The sequence below is a fragment of the Triticum urartu genome, chromosome 2A (genome assembly GCF_056163025.1).
Source record: "Triticum urartu cultivar PI428250 chromosome 2A, HENAU_Tu73, whole genome shotgun sequence".
In the NCBI taxonomy this organism is placed as follows: Eukaryota; Viridiplantae; Streptophyta; class Magnoliopsida; order Poales; family Poaceae; genus Triticum; species Triticum urartu.
In genome coordinates, this window is record NC_141874.1 from 365247571 (window position 1) to 365254107 (window position 6537).

Below are 6537 nucleotides of genomic sequence, written 5' to 3' on the forward strand. Positions count from 1 at the left end.
CGCCAAGCCTCGTTCTTCCTCAGGAGGGCAGATCTGGAGTCTGTTTGGGGCTTCGTAGAGGGGGATCTTCGTTCTTCGTCATCACCAACCCTTCTCCATCACCAATTCCATGATACTCCCCACCGGGAGTGAGTAATCCCTTCGTAGGATCGCTGGTCGGTGAGAAGTTGGATGAGATTCATCATGCAATCAAGTTAGTTTTGTTAGGGATTGATCCCTAGTATCCACTATGTTCCTAGATTGATGTTGCTATGACTTCGCCATGCTTAATGCTTGTCACTTTGGGCCCGGGTGCCATGATTTCAGATCTGAACCATTTATGTTATCACCATTACATCCATGTTCTAGATCCGATCTTACAAGTTATAGTCACCTACTACGTGTTATGATCCGGTAACCCCGGAGTGACAATAACCAGGACTTCTTCCGGTGATTACCGTAGTTTGAGGAGTTCATGTATTCACCGTGTGTGAATGTTTTGTTCCATTCTCTATTAAAAGGAGGCCTTAATTTCCAATATGGACCTTACTGCCACGAGAGGGTAGGACAAAAGATGACATGCAAGTTCTTTTAATAAAGCACATATGACTATTTATGAAATACATGCCTACATTATATCGATGAACTGGAGTTAGTGCCGTATCGCCCTAGGTTATAACTGTCTCACGATGAATATCATCCAACAACTCACCGATCCAATGCTTACAAATTTATCTTATATTGTTCTTGCTAAGTTATTACTGCTATCATCACTGTTACACTTGCTACCAAATTACTGCTATCATTGTTACCGTTACTATTGCTGCTGTCACTACTATCAACTATCAAACTACTTTGCTACTGATCACTTTGCTGCAGATAATTAATCTCCAGGCGTGGTTGAATTGACAACTCAGCTGCTAATACCTTCAAATATTCTTTGGCTCCCCTTGTGTCGAGTCTATAAATTTGGGTTGAATACTCTACCCTCGAAAACGGTTGTGATCCCCTATACTTGTGGGTTATAAAGACCTTTTTCTGGCGCCGTTGCTGGGGAGCATAGCTATATTTGTTGCGTCACTTGGGATAATTATCATATTATCACTATGAAGAATCTGAAGGATGCTAATATTAAGATTTTTCCCTCAAAGACGAGGGAAGGTAAGGAACTGCCATCCAGTTCTGCTTTAGATTCACCTTCTGTTATAAGTAAACTTGCAACACCACCACATGCTATTAATTCTGATATGTCGCAAGTTATTGATGATGCTACTTCTGCTATAGATAATGCTTATGATGATGATGGTGATACATTTTCAAAAAAATGCTTATGATGATGCTAGTACCTTGCTTGATAATGATGATGTGCCACTTGGTGAATTTCTTGATAAACAAATTGCTAGAGTTATACAACATGATGTTGTTGAATCTGATGATGAGCTTGAAACTGAATCTCCTGAAACACCTACTAGAACTAGCCTTCCTAGATATGAATTGCCTAAGGTACCTAATGGTTATGTTATGAGTGAAGAAACAACTAGAGATATTCTTGCTTGCAATGATAGAGATGATCGAGAGAAATTATTATGCAAGTATAAAGAAAAATCTCGGAATGCTAGAATGAAATGTGATCCTAAGTTTGCTACTTCACCTATCTTTATTGATGATAAGGATTATGAATTCTCTATCGACCCAGAGTTAATTACTTTGGTTGAATCTGATCCTTTCCATGGTTATGAAACTGAAACTGTTGTGGCTTACTAAGTTCAATGACATAGCCACCCTTTTTTACTCATGATGAGAAAACTCGCTACTACTTTATTATCAAATTATTTCCGTTCTCATTAAAGGGTGATGCTAAAGCTTGGTACAACACTCTTTCTCCTGGTTGTGGGCGTAGTCCCCAGGATATGGTTTATTACTTCTTTGAAAAATACTTTCCTGCTCATAAGAAACAAGCTGCCTTATAGGAAATATTTAAGTTTCTGCAAATCAAAGAAGAGAGTCTCCCACAAGCTTGGGGGAGGCTTTACCAGTTACTTAATGCTTTGCCTAATCATCCACTTAAGAAAAATGAAATACTTGATATCTTCTATAATGGACTAACCGATGCTTCTAGGGACTTCCTAGATAGTTGTGCCAGTTGTGTTTTCAGGGAACGAATTGTTGGACAAGCTAAAGAATTATTGAATAATATATTGAAAAATTATGATGATTGGACTCTTCCTAAACCACCGCCTAAACCCACTCTGAAGAAGAGGGGTATATTATATCTCAGTCCAGAAGATATGCAAGAGGCAAAGAAATCTATGAAATAAAAAGGTATTAAAGCTGAGGATGTTAACAATTTACCTCCTATTGAAGAAATACATGGGCTTAATATACCACCACTTCCTAAGGTGGTAGAGGTAAATTATCTTATGAAGTTCAATGATAATGACAATCCTCACAATATGCATCCTAGTCAATGCCTTTATGAGTTTGAAAACTACATTAGGAAACAAGATCACTTCAATGCAAATGTTTTGCAACAATTCAAATACAATTCTGATATGATTGCTCACTTGATTGACTTGTTGTTTAGAATATAAAATGATGTTAGAGGTGTTGGAAAGCATGCTTCTATGGTTCAAACTCAGTTAGAACAAGTTGCTAAATCTCAAAGAGAATTGCTTGATGAAATGAACAATAATATGCATGACTTTGCTGTTAGAGTTGCAACTAGAGGAGGTAAACTGACTCAGGAAGCACTTTATCCCGAGGGACACCCAAAAAGAATTGAACAAGATTCACAAAGAGCCAACACTAGTGCACCTAGTTCTTCTAAAAAGAAAAAGAAAAAGAAGAATGATAGGACTTGACATGCTCCTAGTGAACCTGAAATAGAGAAACCTCCTAATAATGATAATGAAATTTCTATCTTTGATGCTGAAACTCAGTAAGGTAATGAACACTCACCTAGTGATAATGAAAAAGATAACAGTGATGTTCATGAGGACACTCAACCAAATAATAAAGAACCAGACAATGATGTTGAGATAGAACCACCTGTTGATCTGATAACCCACAACCTAAGAATAAAAGGTATGATAAAAGAGACTTCATTGCTAGAATTCACGGTAGAGAAAGAGAACCGTGGGTTCAAAACCCTATTCCTTTACCACCTAAGTCAACTAAAAAGAACAATGATGAAGAATTTGAACGCTTTGCTGAAATGCCGAGGCCAGTCTTTTTGCGTACTCGCTTGACTGATATCTTGAAAATGCCTCCTTATGCAAAGTATATGAAAGACATCATCACAAATAAGAGGAAAATACCGGAAGTTGAAATCTCCACTATGCTTGCTAATTATACTTTTGAAGATGGAGTACCTAAAAAACTTGGAGATCCGGGAATACCAACTATATGTTGCTCTATCAAAAAGAATTATGTGAAAACTACTTTGTGTGATTTAGGAGCTGGTGTTAGTGTTATGCTTTTCTGTTTATATAAAAGACTTGATTTGAATAAACTCACACCTACTGAAATATCTTTGCAAATGGCTGATAAATCATCTGCCATACCTATCGGTATCTGTGAGGATGTGCCCGTTGTTGTTGCTAATGTTACTATTTTGACTGACTTTGTTATACTTGAGATGCCCGAGGACGACAACATGTCGATTATCCTTGGTAGACCCTTCTTGAATACTACAGGGGCTGTTATTGATTGCAATAAAAGCAAAGTCACTTTTCATATCAATGGTAAGGAGCATACAGTGCACTTTCTGAAGAAACATTTTCAAGTGAATGGTATTAATTTTATTGAAAAATCTCTGACAATCACTATTGGAAGTTTTCAAATACCTCTACCTACTGTCAAAAAGAAATATGAAATGCTTATTGTTGGGGGCATACATATCCCCATTGAGGCAACTTAGTGATTTACGAAAGTTCTTCGGTTTCATGCTTATCGAAAGTGGTTGTTAATAAGACTTGATCAACTTTATTAATGGATCATTTTTGAACGGTGTGAAGTTGATGAATTTAGTAAGCACTACTTTCTGTCCCTACTTTTTATTCTCTATTTTTATTAGTTAAATAAAATAAATGCCATGTTTTGTTTGTTTTCTGAATTTCCCATGCAATAAAAAAATGACCCAAAAATAAAAGTTCTCAGAATGCCATGAAAATTTAATATGTTTTTTCTGAATATTTGAGATTTTTTGGTGCCAATAACATCAGAGGGAGGTGCACCAGGTGGGCACAACCCACCTGGGCATGCCAGGACCCCCAGGCGCGCCCTGGTGGGTTGTGGTCCCCATCTGGCCCCCCTCACTTATCCCTTCAGCCCACTTCATCACTCACCTCCAGAAAAAAATCTCCATAGCTCTATCTCCCGTGTTCTTACCCTCAAACCCGCGGATTTCGATCTCTTTGCTCGAAGCTCCATTTCCGAAACTATTTCGGGGGATTGTTGCTTGGTATGTGACTCCACCGTTTGTCCAATTAGTTTTTTCTTTAGTGGTTTATATTTTGAATAATTAGCTACTCTTGGTGCTACTGTAGATGTGCTTGCATGTTGAATTCTTAGTGTTCTAAGTAGTTTGAATGCTTGCTATGGCCTCTATGTATCCCTATGAGTAGTTGCTATCAATCTTATAAAGTTTTGTTAACAAATTTTTGTCACCCAAAAGTTTTCAGAAATTTGTACACGGACATGATGAACTTGTTTGGAAGGAGTTCCTCGAGGACGCGATCCTCGGGGCATCTTCTAGTGACACCTCCGCTCGCCAGTCATATGTTGAACCAAGTGAAAGTTCCACTCGAGATGCCACCACCAAAACATGCTTATGGCCTTGCGATGAGTATATGATAAGCGTGGGCATTAAAGAAGAATTTGAGCAATATGTTCACAATGCTGGTCTCGGTCCCTACCTTTCAGATAAGTGTGAACAACGCCACCTTCTCACTGAATCATTTGTCAAAGGATTTAAATTCTTTCCCCGTGAGTCTAGGGTGTCGTTTATGCTTTATGATAACCCATTTACCATATCACTAGAGAATTTTGCTTACCACTGCAAACTCCCGTATTGGGGTTCGCTTGACGAATCGTCAAGGGCTGAATACCAAAAATTCTTAACTAGTCTTTGCTACAGTGAGACGAGGGGAGTGACACAAGGTAGAATAAAGAGCATTCATTTTCCCACAATTCAGTACTTTGTATTATTTAACGGGAAATGTATAGTAGGCAAGCAAGACTATAGTACACTCTGTGCCCCAGACTTGAGCCTCATCCACACTGCTCTCACTGGTGAAAGGAATTATAACCTTGGAGCGATTGTTGCACGCAGACTTCAGCACAACGCTAACAGTGTATATTTCTATGGTGGAATATATGATGCGCGTTTAGCACGAGGGCTGGGTGTTGCACCTTTGCCTTTTGATCCTATCCTACCCACGCAGTATTTGTATTTTTCCACCATAAAGGAACATAAGATTCTCAAGGGAAAGGTCGACAACTTCACTTATAATCTGCTATTTAACCAAACATCTATTGTGCACACACATATGCATGCGCCTACTCTTTTTGATTATCACAGCAAAGGAAGATATTTTGTTCTTGAGAGCGAGGCTCGAGCTCACAACGCAGCAGTGGAGGCAGCACGGCAGGCTGAGGCATCCGCACCAAGAGCCTCCATGAGCTATCACGCCAACTACTATCCAGATTTCTGATCGACTAACAAGTTAGGCGAAAAGCCTAAGCTTGGGGGAGTGCGTGTTTCTCGCCGACATTACATTCATGTTCACTTATTCATCTTGTCGGTGTTCACACTTTTTCATTGTACCATCCATGTTTAAATTTTATTTTTCTTGCCTTCTTCTTGTGTGTTTGAAAAACTTTAGAGGAACCAAAAAATTAGTTGTAGCTAGTTTACTTTCCATGCATGCTTAGTTGTAGTATTAAAAAGAAAACCCAAAAAGATTTCTTTGTTCTTCTTTTGCTTGTTGGGAGCCTTCCCTTGTAAATAATTTTTATCATTTTTGCTTTTCCCTTTTATTTGCTTGTTCAAGAAAATGAAAAACTCCAAAAATATTTTAGTGTGTTTCTCTGAATTTCTTTTCCTTTTATTCGAGTTGTACCGAGGAGAAGACCACGATGAAAATGTTGAGTGGCTCTCATATGAATAATTGTTGGACTAATAAAGAGCCAATTTTACCTTATCTTCTCCTGTTGAGTAAAATGTTTTGCAGATTCCAGCTTAGTCCATGCACTCTGACACTATTATTATTTTCACATCGTTCGGTCGTGCAAGTGAAAGGCAATAATGACGCTATTCAATGAACTGGCCTTGGCAGAGAGAAACTGGTATGAACTCGACTTGCTCTGTTTGTGTAAATATGTTTAACCTAGTATCCATGATTCAGCCCATTATGATTAAACATGTTTGCAATGACAATTAGAGATTATAGTTTCTCATGCCATGCATAAGTAGCTGGGAGTGAAAAATGATTTATCTTGGATATCAACATTGCGTTAAAATGATTCCGATGTAGTATGATGATATGGTATCCTCCT